Consider the following 15160-nt stretch of genomic DNA (forward strand, 5'->3'; position numbering starts at 1 on the left):
TCCACACGCGGCGATGTAATCAGAGCGGTTGTGGGATCTCACAGGTGCTCTTAGGACAAAGGAACGACAGCACAGTAGTGAAAACGATCAAAAGGGCACTTATTGTACCTTTCGTACACTAATGCCCGCTAGTCGAATTATTACCTATGGGCGCGCGACGAATTGCGGAGGTCCGACTCACCGCGATCGGCTAGCGAGCGAATATGCTCACCCCATGCTGGAAACTAATGCCTAGTCGTTCGCGTGTACAATCACGCCAGCGGTGGCGTGTGTGAAGGATGATCGCTTATTCGTTCATTCCGGTGCCATGCGGGCTCCGACGCCTCGCGAGACGGTCTCGCGGTCGGCACACGCGCGGTACATCCGCGCCGTTCGCCGATGACAAGCCAAAGTGGAACAGCCTTCTCCCTTTTGCGCCCGCGCAACCATTCGTTAGATGACGTTAGAAGCGCAACACTCGCGCCATGTTTCGGTAATACTCTGCAACCAGACCTAGAGCACTGCACGGGCCTGATTTTTCGGCCCGAGTCGGGCCCGGGTCCGCTTTACGATGCCCGAGCCCAGCCCGGGCCCATAATACAAAGCCGGAGCCCGGCCCGGGCGTACATGACCGAGACTAGCCCTGGCCCGGCCCGGGCCCGGGCGTTCATTACTAAGTTATAGGTCCCGCGTGTGCATGGCCAGGCCCGGGCTGTAAGAAAAAAAATTATATTTTTACTTACAGATTGTACCGTATCTGTCAGCCTCACCTTCTCGAGGTTTTATCAGCTGCAGTATATAAGCAATAAAAGGTCGAAATCTTTGTTTCTCCCACGGGAACATCAGTAATCCGGCCCATTGCCTTTGCTGCTATTTTTCCGCTGGTGCACACGCACTTACCTTGATTTGTACGATATGGTTCTATGACGTCATTTAACATGCAAATATACAGGGTCTTTCATTTTAGCTGAACCAAGTTTTTAAATATTACCTGTGGCAGATTGTACAATTATAATCCTTGATCTAAACTACTCAATGAGGCAGCTATTACTTCAAGGAGAAATCAAAGCGCCTAATTGAAGAACTAACGTAATTACACCAATTACCTTTTTAATTAATTATTTTACGGCTCATCTTTCAATCTGCGAATTATAGCCACTGAGTTCGCAAGGCGTATCCACTTGGAACGAATTCTCAGGACTGAACCAGTTTCGAGATACTAATTTTCGATGTGTCCGACGAAGTGCATGGTCGTTCCAGTTAACTTTATGAAGAAAACGCTGTTTTATGCATTGAAGCACAAAAGTAACTGGCCTTAGCGCTAAAATAATGCAATTGTATCGACACTGGTAATAGTGCAATCGCAAAAGCGGCAACATCAAAATGGTTTGAGGAGTGGTTCTTTGTATGATTTATTTTTCTTCACGCGGAAACACTTTTCGTTTTGCGGAAAAGAAAAAAAATTGCGTAGCTTGCACTAGCGGCGTAATGCTAAAGAGACAGCGTAGTTGATGGGCACCTAGCTAGTCCTGGCTTTTGGGCTAGGCTAAACACTACCAAGTCATTCCCAGCATTTCCTTGAATTTATGTATTATTGAATAATTATGGATTAGCTATTGATTGGCTATCGATTGTCTATCGCAAGATATTGGCCATGTATTTGGGCCAGGCTAAGCACTACCAAGTTATCCGAATTTATTGATTATTGATCGATTATTGATTAGCTATTGATTGGCTATCGATTGGCTATCGTAATGTATTGGCCACGTGTTTGGGCTAGGCTAAGCACTACCAAGTCATCCTCAGCATTTTCGGGAATTTATTGATCATTGATCGATTATCAACTAGCTATTGATTGGCTATCAATTGCCTATCAATGACTGACTAAGTTTAAGTAGTCCCCACCATTCTTAGCTAGACTTATCCAGGCTCAGCTTCGCTAGTTCACAGGTGTATGTGCCATTGCGCGTGCATCCTTTCTGCACTGGTGCCAGGATCGGCCCACATTTTTCGATCCAGCAGACACATTACGCCTGGCTGAAGCAGCTCCGCTGTTAAAAATGAGAACTTAATCTGTTTTACTATTTTCTTTGATAAGATATACAGTCATCTGATCAGATATACAGTCAAAGAGCGGTGTGGATCAGAGAACAAACGGGGATAACGGATATTCTAGTTGACACTGAAGCCGAAAAAATGGAGCTGCGCAGGCCATGTAATGCGTAGGATGGATAACCGATGGACCATTATAGCTACTGAATGGATACCAAGGGAAGGGAAGTGCAGTCGAGGACGGCAGAAAACTAGGTGGGGTGATGAAGTTAGGAAATTCGCAGGCGCAAAGTGGAATCAGCTAGCGCAAGACAGGGTGAATTGGCGATCGCAGGTCGTCCTGCATCGTCCTGCATTGGACATAAATATAGGCTGATGATGACAATGACAGTAATCTTGCACGTGACACATCAGCTTGGTACAGAATGCATTGAACCATGGAATGCCTAACGGTCGCGTGAGCTTGAAGGCCTACTTGGGCCCTTCAATGAGCGGGCCCGCGGCTTTAAGCCCGGCCCAACCCGCGGACCGGGCCGGGCCCGGGCTTTCGGGTCGGCCTGGGCCCGTGCAGTGCTCTAACCACACCAACCACCACCGCCGTACAGCCGCGCGGCGAAGACGGATTACAGGAGACGGGAACCATGCGAGGAAAACGATATCTGGGGACGCGTGAGAGTAGCGCATCCCCGACGGTGTTTCGTGTTTGGTGTTTCGTGGCGCAAGGGCCAAGTGTGGTCAAAGAGCGCCAGGCTACAGGTAATTAGTTACCAATGGATTAATGAATTATGTAGTTTGTTATGACATGGCTGTAGAGGGGCCTAAAAACAATGGATGTAAAGTCCGTAAAATGCATATGTAACAAAATTATGGAAATGACCAATAAATGTACTCTGAAAGAAGAAATACATTGAGAAGGGCGGTTAAAATGAACTACCATATGTCATTTGTGAAAATTTTCAAAAAGCATTACTGCATGTTCAGGGCCCTTGAAACGCAAGGGCGTGGAAGCATGTGCGTTGCAAAGGGATCCTATCGCAGCAGCAGCCTCTTGCAGGAGGATGCCATATGAATGTCTATTGCCTATCACTTTCAATATAGCAAAATCATTTAAAAAGTTTAAAACTGATTTGCTATCGAAAAACGGCTCTGGTCCATATAACATTGCCGGATGGCGGGGAATATGCTCTCTGTAAGCTGAAGGGAAATACTTTCTACGTAGAAGTTCTGCTTCCTGGCATTCAAGCCAAACATGAAGGACGGTGAGCCTCTCACCACATTTGCAACAGGTAGGAGGCTCATCACCAGTCAGCAGATAATTGTGGGTACCATACATGGGCCCTATTCTGAGTCGACGGAATAGGACATTGATGTGCCGTGTTTTTGTTGTGGAGGTACAAATGCCTAACTGTTGTTTTATTACGTACAGCTTATTATTCGTTTCAGCCTCCCACACACGTTTCCAATGTTTTCTTTAAATTTCTTGCGTAAACAAGGCTTAAGATATTCGGCAGGGACAGCCGTGGTAGAATTAAGAGCTTCCGATGCAACTGATGCAGCCATTTCGTCGGCAAGCATATTACCCTCTATTGCCTTATGCCCAGGAACCCAGCATACTGTCACATGTTTATTAGATCAATAAATAGTGCACAATAATGAATAAAGCAAAATAAAAACAAGATTATTGTGCTTTTTTAAAGACAGTAAAGCTTTTACAACACTTAAGGAGTCTGTGAATATTATTGTCTTTTGTACTTTGGATTCCTTGATGTGTTCAACTGCAGACAGTACTGCATAAGTTTCTGCTGTAAAAATACTTGTCTGAGGGTGCAGAACGCCGGACTCGGGGAAGGAAGGACCCAAAGCTGCGTACGATTCGCCGGAATGTGAGTTTGACGCATCCGTGTAAAATTCAGGGCAAGAATACTTTGACTGAAGGTCTAAAAAGTGCATGTGAATGTCTGTCTGTGGAGCGTGTTTCGTGACCTCGATAAACGATATGTCACGTTCTACCACCCACCACTGCCATGGAGGTACCTGCTTTGCTGGTGGCATTAGGCGATGTTCGAGCAATGGGACCCCCATTTCACTACTTAGCTTTTTCACACGCAGTGAAAAGGGCTCTCCTGCTGCAAGTCCATTGCGAAACAGTATGGCATATGTGGTATTGTTTGTGGTCCTGTAACAGAGGTGTTCAAGGTTCGAATGCACTTTCACAAAATAAGTAAAACTAGAGTATGACCTCTGCAAATTACGAGACCATTCATTCGATTCCACGGAGAGACTTTGTACAGGACTTGTCCTGAAGGCGCCCGTGGCCAATCGGATGCCTAAATGATGAATCGGATCCAACATTCTTAACGCGGTTGGCGCAGCAGAGTGATACACCACGGCACCGTAATCTAAGCGTGATCCTACTAGGAATTTGTACAGGTTCAATAAGCACTTTTTGTCACTGCCCCATGTTGTGTGTGCGACAGTATTTTGAGAATTTTCGTTGTTTTTAGGCATTTAACTTTGAGATACCAGATGTACGTGGGAAAGGAAATACAGTTTAGTGTCCATGTATCACACCTAAAAACTTGCGCTCCGCGTTTAAAGTTAGGCGCTGGCCAAGGAGTTCAATAGTGGGCTCTGGCACGAGGATAGGTTGGCTAGAATGGGAATAATAATACTTTATTCGTACTCAGAGAGTAGGATATGTGGTCTAGGCATATAGGGTCACAGAAGGCGGAACTGCCTATACCGGAGTGGTTTGCGCGCCGAACCTGGGACCCGTGGAGCGTGTGAGACATCTGTTCTTTTTCTTTCTTTAGTCAGAGTCCTGCTAATGTATTTTGGCAAGTTCGGAAGCCCTGTGGGCACGGCATCTTCTGAGAGGGCAGGAATGCGACGTACGTTGTATCAAGACTGCAGCTCTATTCATGAAGTTGCGACCGATAAACCTAGAGGGGAAAAAAACAGACGGTGGTGGTCAGATCGAGCTAGCCTGAAAGGCCTCGTGAATAATACTAGGATGACAATGCCGCGACGATGCTGTGCAACACGCTATCTATTGCAAGAAACACCCCAAAACATGTGACGAGACCAACTGACGGCGAAGGCAAGGAGGCGAGGCGAGGCCGGCGCGGCTAAGCTTACCGCGCCGTACCGCGCCGCGAGAAGCAGTGCCATTTTCCCCTGGTGGCATCGGTGTGCAAGGGGGTCACGCGCGCCCGAAGGAAAGCGCCGCCGGTATTCACACCTCCCCATTCTAGCCACCCTAACGAGGCTCTTCTTTCTTGTAAAGAGGACACAGGAGCTTTTCTGGGGATTTAACTTAAATACATTTTCGTTAGCCCATTTGGACACTTTGTTTAGGCAAAGCTGAACATGTCGTTCGCAGACGGCGTGTTTACATGACTTAAATCCTATTTGAACATCAATATATGCAGAATAAAACAGTTTGCGTAATAGATGAACGCAAGGAGTTATTTTTTTATAATAAAAAGGGGACAACTGATTACGCCACCCTGCGGCACCCAGGTTTCCTGGATAAAGGACCTGGACGAAGCATTGCCAGTTTGAACACGGAATGTCCCATTTTTTAAGTAATTTTCAATAACGTTTAACATGTTCCCCCGGTTACCCATTCCTGACATATCCCGCGTAATTCCGTAGCGCCACGTGGTGTAGGCTCTTTCCATGTCAAGGAACACTGACAAAAAGTACCGTTGATGCGCAAATACATCACGAATGGTAGCCTTGACGCGTACGAGGTGGTCTGTTGTCGACAGCCTTTCCATGAAAGCACATTGATGTGGATCAAGCCACTTTTTGGATTTGAGAAAGTGCAAAAGACGGTGATTAATCATCTTTTCAAACAGCTTACATAGGCAGCTGGTCAGTGCTATTGGGCGGTAACTTGATACCAAGGATGGGTCCTTGCCCTGCTTCAAAATTGGGACAACGATAGCTTCCTTCCATCTAGCTAGAAGGTATCTGGCGGCCCAAATTGTGTTGAAAATTGCGAGGAGCGTAATTTGCGTGTCAATGTGTAAGTACTTGAGCAGGTCATACATGATCCTGTCAGCTTCCGGCGCCGAGTTTTTGCATGCGTTCAAGGCAGCTTTCAGTTTAGCGATGTCGAAGAGACTGTTGTATGGTTCGTTTTGTCTGAATCTGCGGTCAAGTGCCTTATGCTCTTCTATTTCTTTGTAATTTAGGAATGATTGGGAATAATGCATAGAGCTAGACACACGTTCGAAGTATTCCCCAAGCGCATCAGCTTGGTCTTCTGGGCTGTTCCCTTCGTCATTTACCATGGGTCACGGATGGCTGTATTGCCCCTTAAGGCTTCTTATCCCAATACATACTTTTGCCTCCTGGGTATCCGAAATATTGCCTGAAAGGAACCTTTCCCAGCGTACCCTCTTAGGTTGCCGTCGCGTCCGCCTTCCCTGTGATTTAATGTGTTTGAACTCAAGCAGGCTTTCAGCTGTTGGCGATCGACGGAGTAGGCCCCATGCTTGATTTTTTTTGCGTTCCTGCTTGCAGTCTTCATTCCACCAAGGCACTCGTCTTTTGAATGAGCTGCCACTTGATTGTAGAATGCATTTCTCTGCTGCGTGAGTAATAAAAGCATTAAAATACGCAACTGCTTCGTCTATACCTAGTTCGCTGATAAAATCTCGTGGTAACAATGTCAACTCTTTAAAAAGTTTCCAATCGGCGGAGGATAGTTTCCACCTAGGGACATGCGGAGGGGAGTTATGTTGGGTTACTAAGTTTAGAGTTACTGTAAAGTTGTCACTTCCGAATAGGTGTTTGATTACACTCCAATCTAAGTCGGAAAAAAGGGAAGCAGAGCCAGTGAACAAGTCTAATGATGAATATGAATGATGATGTAGATTAAAATAGGTTCGCTTCTTATTATTGAAGAGGCATGCACCGGAGAGAATTCACGAGGAAGTTTCCTATGAATCTACCTGCCGCGTCGCATCGTGAGTCTTCCCACGTCGTGCTATGAGCGTTAAAATCTGCCACGAACATGTAGGGTTCGGGAAGATGATCAATGAGGTTATAGAAGTCTGTTTTCTCGGGATGATGGTTCGGGGGTACATAAATTGAGCATACGGTTACCAACTTACTGAAAAGAATTGATCGAATTGACACTGCCTCAAGACGCGTCAAAAGGGCGACATATTGACGAGCTACAGACTTGTCGGCAACTATTGCTACACCGCCAGACGTGGCAATCGCCACGTCATGGTCTTTACGGTAGATGGCGCATTGACGAAGAAAGTTTGTGTGTGTGGGTTTCAGATGTGTCTCTTGAACACACAACAACTTTGAATTGAACCTGCGTAGGATTTCTTTAACGTCATTGAGGTGGTGGAAGAGTCCTCTGACGTTCCACTGTAATATTTGTGTAGTCATGGTGAAAGCGTTTTGTGTTGTGTGTTCAAGAGAGGAAAGCTATGTTAGCCCACAGGGCCCTTTCTAGGCCCCGTGATGCCGGATTTGTCTTTTTTGGCGCGCTCCTGAGAGCTGCACCAATCCTTCGGCGCGTGAGACGTCGATTCACTTGGTAATGTATCCATCACCTCCGCCGATGCGCTGGATTCCCGCTCGCGGTGTAGGCTCACGGGTGATTCGGGCTTCTCTGCGCGAGCAGAGGCCCCAGCAGTCTTAGAGGGCGCAGGCCTGGAGGTCTGCTGGCTCACCTTGCTGGGTGGCGGAACAGCTGATCCCGCAGGGGGGGGGGGGGGGGCGAGTGCCGCTACCGCCAGTCCAGTCTGCGTGGTCCTAACAGCCGCCGAGAACCGTTGTGGCACTGCCCCCTGCCATGCCATTTCGGAGAATGTCGGTCCCTGTACAATAGAGAGGAGTTTGCGCGCTTCTTTCAACGAATTGTTTTCTTTGACTTTTAGGGGTAGGTTTTCTTTTTCCTTCTTCCATGAAGGACAGGAGTTAGTATAAGCAGGGTGATCACCGTCGCAGTTTGCACAGTGGAATGGGTCGTTCCAGTTGTCCACACGGGGTGGTCATGCGACGCACACTTTGCACAGGTGCTACGGCCACGACAGCTCTGAGAGCCCTGACCGTATCTTTGGCACTTAAAACAGTATCAGGGATTTTGTCTATAAGGTCTGACATTGAGTTTGATGTAGCCTGTTTCAATTTGTTCGGGGAGTGTGCTTTACAAAAAGTGAGAATCAGGTGTTTTGTCAGAATTTTCTTATCGTCTCGTCGGATCTTAATTCGCTGCACATTCGTGACATGTTCTTTCCAGCCCTCAAGGAGCTCTGTCTCAGTCAATTCTAGTAAGTCTTGTTCTGAAATTACACCTCGTGTGCTGTTGAGGGAACGATGTGGTGTTACCGAAACCCTTACTAATAAATTAGAATCGGTAAAGAATCGCAGCACCCTTTTTATAATGTGTAACTTCTCCCGCACGGCTAGCGTAACTGCAATGAAAAGTACCTTGAACCTTCCTAGTCTTTCCCTTCGCAGAAAACTATCGCGAATGATAACCTTTCACAAGATTTATTACCCCAATCATCAGCTAAAAGGGGATCTTCTTTCTGAGCCATCATTCATATCACCTCGCACAGATCATCGCCCTAAGGTATTCCATATTGCCGGACTAATGCGTACTTTAACTCTTTTGTGCCAAAGACGGCTAGCGATTGGAACCACCTGCCCACCTGTGTTGCCGACATATATGACACGTGTTTATTTAAAACTGCCACTGAAAACAATGGGTTCGCCTAATCTGTCTTGTTCCTAATCTGATTTGCATTTCACCTAAACTTACACTTTTTCGCTGCTATATACGATAGTGTTTTCTTTTGTGTACACCATATTGTTTTCTTTTGGGCCAAGGACGGCTAGCATTGGAACCACGTACCCGCCTGAGTTGCCGATATTTCTGACACGTTTTAATTTTTTTAACTGCCGCAGAAAACTATGTATTTGCCTAATCTGCCTTGTTGCCAATATGATCTTGCATTCTGCCTAAACATACGTTTTTTTTTTGTTGCTGGATACCATATTGTTTTATTTTTGCTGCAATATGACTTCTTTTTATACCACTCCCTTCTGTAACGCCCCCTGGGCCTTGAAGGTATTGAAATAAATAAATAAATAAATAAATTGTCGGTGAATTTTTTAATCCACATAAATGATGTCACTGCCAATATAACTTCATCAGCGCGACTGTTTTCGTCTATGGGCAAATGCCTAACGATTCAGATGTTATTTCTTTACAATCCGATTAGGATGTTATTTCTTCACAAGCAAATTAATTAAACCTAACAGTTTTGTGAGGCATGGCAGATGGAAATTATTATGCAGGAGACTAAGCATCTAATATCTTCTGCAGCTTTGAATAAATCTGCTAACCAGGAGACAGTACATGTGGCCAATATTCAAGCAGTTTCTTCAATTAAGTACCTAGGAGTGTTGTGTAAGTTTGTTCTAAGCTGGAATAATGACACACAACATATTACTAGTAATGCTCTAAAAAACCTTGGTATTTTATAACGACATTTGCATGGTCGTCAATATGGGTACAAGACTATGAGCTTACAAAACCTTAATCAGGTCGTCATTGGAATACGCATCAATCATGTGGCACCTCAGCAGGATAACTTTATCAGCTTGCTCGAATCAATGTAAAATAGAGCAGCATGGTTTATCATCTCCTCATATTCACGTTACCATAAAGTGCCCATACTGAAAGCTTATTCTGACGCCATTGACCGCACGAAGAAAACTTGCCCGTCTATCTTTCTTTGACAGCCTGTATCACAGTTATCTGTCATTGGGTCGTAGTAGCATTCTTCAAGCGCATCATGTTTCAGGCCGTGGTGACCATGCTTTTAAGGTTAAAGCGATTTTCGCCCATACTAAAAATACAAAAATTCAACGCTTGTTTTATCAATCACAGAATCTAATTCACCCCATTCATCCGAAATCGCCACGTTAACAGATTTGTCCGCTTTTCAATCGACGGTATTAAATTTTATGATTATAGACTGTGTTCGAGTTGAATTTATTTGGCTAGTATGTGTACTTCCATATGTGCTTTTTGTATCGCGCAAACTTTATTCTTTTAACTTGCATGTATCCCTTCGTTTATCTCTGTTTACGAGTTGCTACTGTGCACATGTGCTTCACTTGATTGTCATCCCTGATTATCATCTGAATGCCGACATGGCTTTTACTTCTTTCTGGGGTTTCATGTGCCAAAACCAGTTCTGATTGTGAGGCACGCCGTATAGTGGACGTCTCGGGATGAATTTTGACCACCTGCTTTTCGGGCACTTAAATAAACATATAAGTAAAATACACATGGGTTCGTCTGACAAAAATTTTTTTCTGTTTTAGTTGTATTATTATGTGTAGTTGACACAATTTTCATATCGTTTTTTTTTTGTTCAAGTCCGACAGTTGTAAACATTTATACGTCAGATTTTGTGTTGAAATATTGCAATTTCAAAAAAAGAATTCCTGAAAACCGGGAAGCTCCACCGTAAGTAGAGGGATAGCCTCCGAGTTTGGCGCATCGTAGGTACCAAAATCGGTAGTGATATTACGTGAATATCCAAAATCAGATTTGAACTACGTGTCACGCTTATGTTCAGTACGCGGAGCGCTGTGGGCACGCTCTGCTCCGCTGTAGCCTTCGCAGCGCAAAGCATCAATGAGGGAGCAAGGTCGATCCAAATGGTCACGAAGCTTCGGGCGAAAAGCGGTTCAGAACGAATTGTCACAGACATCAGCAAGGGTGGTTATGGGAGCAGCGATTGAAGCGCGACTATGTTTCGATGGAACAAACATTGCGAAAGCAAAAAAGCGTTTTTTTAACTAAAACGATACAATGTTTGATTCATTCAACGAAAATAACATTACTAATCAATTTTATACACGCATGGCGAGAAAAGAACAACTTTATTTTACTTGATCATTATCAATAAATACCTTTTTTTCTGCGCCGACCGTAAAAGCGCCCACCAATAGCGGCGGGCGTTGACGCCGCTATCACTGGCAATGCAATGCAGCTCTTGAAGTGGGCAGAAAGTGGCACTCGTAAAGTTCACCTGTTACAATATGCCCCTCTCTCATGTTGTGTTGCTATGCTTGTCGACGTTTGTCTAAATTTGGTGAGGCGTGTATCTTCATTGTTTCTTAGCCTGTTCACTCAAAAGTAGTGAGTTGCGACCGCCAGAGAATTGTTTAGTTTAGTAAACATTAACATTAGTTTACAAAATGACCCCACTTTTGTTTTTAACGGATATGGCGTCACTTTATTTTTTCTTTCGCCGGAAGTGTTCCCTCCTCACACAGATGTCGGTAAGCCCCATGAACCGCCGGTGAACCGCCATGTTTTGAACGTATGGGCTTCTGTGGAAGCTTCGCTACCAGGTGTATTTACCTTGGACGGAGCGGGAGGACAGCGAATGCGATCACAGGCAACATTTGCGTGCCAATAACTCGACTTCTGCTGAAAGCATTGAAGTACTGTTTGCTGCAAAGTCTACCCGGAATAGTCTGTTTTAACTTCAAATGCACTTCACGACTTCGATAATAAGAGGTTCAGGGCCTCTTTAAGGTATATTTGCTGTTAAGGCTCTCAGAAATTATTTCATCTTTATCCTGGTCTACTGGGTTCTTTCAATATTTTGTGTTGGGCTGCTAAGCACGAGATCGCGGGATCGAATCCCGGCCATGGCGGCCGCATTTAAATCGGGGCGAAATGCGAAAACACCTGTGTACTTAGATTTAGGTGCGCGTTAAAGAACCGCAGGTGGTCCAAATTTTTCCGGACCCCCCATTACGGCGTGCCTCATCATAAGAACGTGGTTTTAGCACGTAAAATCAAATAATTTAAATTTTATTCTTTCAATATTTGATCTGGCATGTTTTTTATGGCATTGGAATGGCTTTTGCACCCGACACATTCCGGCTCTTTTTCAGGTTAACTTCCACCGGGACCACACCAAGCTCATCATGTGCCCTGTGACGTCAGCCGTGTCGTTTGTTGACACCAACAGGGTATTACACACTTACCGACTAGAGAAACTTCGGGTGGGCTGTCCTTATCTCCTGCTTTCTCGACTCAAGTACGCGCACGCCGTCTTGGGAAAAATGGCGGAGATGCCTTGCAGCAGCGACCAAAAGACAAGGAAGCCTATGGTCCTATGTGGCGTATCAGCAGGGCCAGATGGCGCTACTGCATCCTGATGGAGCCACAGTGACGAATGTGGATATGTCAAGCAGCTCGGCGGCGCCGTGACCCGAGGTTGGAATCTCAGTATGACTGAATATCATTTGCCATGTGAATACAGATTCTCACTCGACGCTAGCACCAAGGCCCCCTTCAGTTACGGCCCTAGCAGGCGGGCGACGCTTTAAAGACGTCATGGCAACAAGAAGAGCAGCCGCGCGGCGCTTCTCGGCCTTGCGCTTTTTTTTTTTATGCCGGCCCTCTCCGCTGGCTTTCCTCCGCTGCCCCCGCCATGCCGCGCGCTCCGCTTTTTTTTTTTTTGTTGTTGTTGTTGTTTTTGGCCTGTGCGCGGCGTTTTCTTTTTTCTTGCGCGCGCGCTACGCCGCGCATTGGCATTGTGTACTCGCGCGTGCTGCGCGGTGAGTTATTTGTGCGTTTGCATGTACGCAGTCTTGCTCATTACTGCGATCACGCCAGCATGTGCGAGAAAATAAAAAAATGCATTCCACTTCCAACACAACAGATCTTTGGCCTCGTTTTATTGTCATCGTTTCCGAAAACCAACATTTTCGTATAATGTGGTGTGATACACGCTTAGAAAATGAAAATAAATGAAGGATACACGTGATGTTCATGACTACTAAACAACACAAATGTTCAGACAGTGAAATAAAAAATTGAACCCATTAAACACGAAGGCCGTTTCATGTATACACATATAAAGAAAAATATTTCTATTTAATCCCCCAATTACCAAAGTACAGAACTATACAGAAGTACAAAATCGAGCTCTTTAGTTCTGATATATGCACTCCGATATTGCACAAAACTGGACGACTCGTATGACATAGCCAACAAAACTTAAGAAAGCGAGAATTCACTCGCAATGGCAAAGACAAGAGCCGGGTCCATGAAGTCTGTCCTCGTGAACCGCGCCGAACAAATCCTGTATTTGTTGACTTGTTTGCGGGGCAAACCCATGAAGTCTGGTCTTCCGGAATACTCCAAGAACGCTTCCATCCTGAATGAAAGTAATAAAACCATAAATTCCAACGATATAAAGTGTGCAGTCGTATCACGCAAAGGTGAACTCGTTTCGTCCTCTCAGCACATTACAAGATGTGATAGATCTACATTGAGTATCAGAAACGCGTTTTTAAGTGATGGCGAGTGATTAGCAGCAGACAAATGGAAAGCACACATCCAAGCACGCGGTTATACGAGACGCAAAGGTCAAACTATACAGCATGTCTCAAGTGCTTTATGCTGCAATAAAACTTGTGTTTGAGCCAGTTGGTTCATAGCTGAAAACCTTGACGAGTAAAAAACAGGGACGAATAAGACACAGAGGACACAGGACGGGCGCATTACGTAGCTTTATGTTCGCTGCTTGTTGGTGCAACGATATTACTGTAACATCTGACTCTTTTCAAATCACATAAAGCCAACAGACAACGAAGCCAAGGAAAGCATCGGGGAAATTAAGTGTAGTTGAAATTGGATTGTAGAAAATAATGAAGAAAAGGGAAATGAAAGTGGACGAAAAGGTAACTTGTCGCCGGCGGGAGCCGAACCCGCAACCTCCGCATTACGCGTGCGTTGCACTACCAATTGTGCTATAGCGACCGCTATCAATTCGTCCATTAACTTGGGTATTTATGTTTACTAGATCTAGCCCTAGGAGTGTTAGTGCTTTTGCAGTGTTTTTGCTGTTGCCGATTTAGCCGGCTTTACGAACTTATCTGAATAAGCTCGTCTAATACGGGTGTCATACAGTGCACTTTTCATCGCGATCAAGCCCAATCCGGATCAAATTTCTCGCTTGTGATTGGCTCTTTTGCGCAAGATGCGCGAGGAAGCCAATTGCGGTAGCTAATTTTGATCTTAATCGGGCTTGGTAGCGATCACAAGTGTATGTGTGACACCGGTATTAAGGAAGTGCCCCTCTGGTATACTCGTTAGGGATTTTGCAATGCTAATAAAGCAGCACAAGTGCCATCACAATTTATTGTTTTACATGCAATCTAGGAATCTCATACCACCCCATTTTTCAAGATTCTTACAACATATTCCCAATAGAATTTCATTCTCATAACTCAATGCAACAATAGTAAAATTGTAGAACGAGTCCAAATTCGTAAATCTCACCAAAAGATTCAGGACCGATGGCAGGTACGAATTATACCAACAGAACCTAGAACTCATAAGTGGCAGTGACGGTTTTGTACACACCTTGTCAAAGCAAGCAGATCAGATTCCTTGTCGGGCTGCTCAGACTACATTTTGCCACAGGCTCCCATGTGGTGTAGAGACGCCTCCGTCTCACGAAATCGTGACATCCTTAAACAATAAGAAATGTTCAGTTTATTGCAATCACTACTCAAACTGCAAACTTGTGATTTAACAAGACCGCGTTAAATTGTGAAAAGACCTCAGCCAGCTACATGGTTGTGCAAATATCTAATTCTGACATCACGGGCAGTTATTTAACCTGTCAAATGCACGAAGACATACAGAACACTCAACAGAAGAAACACAGGTTGTCTTGACAATCTATAAGCAGAAAAATTTGCATACAAGCTAAAATGTGCTCATGAGTCAGACAGAACAATCCGGTGCCGTCTCGCGCAGATGTCAGCTGTGAAGACAACACGTCAACGTACTTCTAGAAATGTATATACGATTTCTGGCTGAGAAATTACGTACAGAAGCAGTGACATTCGCGGCATCAATTTTTGTGCCCGTTCAGACTAAACCATACTCGGCGCTAGCGTATTTCATAACAGAAAGCAAAGAAACAATAGATGAAGCTCTTGGCAACATCCTACACTTGTTTGAGGGTAACTTTCATAAAACGTTTCGCTAAATGTATACTACGGCATTAATGACAAACATTAGGAAAGCACTTTTAGAATTTTT

This window comes from Dermacentor silvarum, chromosome 1, assembly GCF_013339745.2.
Source record: "Dermacentor silvarum isolate Dsil-2018 chromosome 1, BIME_Dsil_1.4, whole genome shotgun sequence".
In the NCBI taxonomy this organism is placed as follows: domain Eukaryota; kingdom Metazoa; phylum Arthropoda; class Arachnida; order Ixodida; family Ixodidae; genus Dermacentor; species Dermacentor silvarum.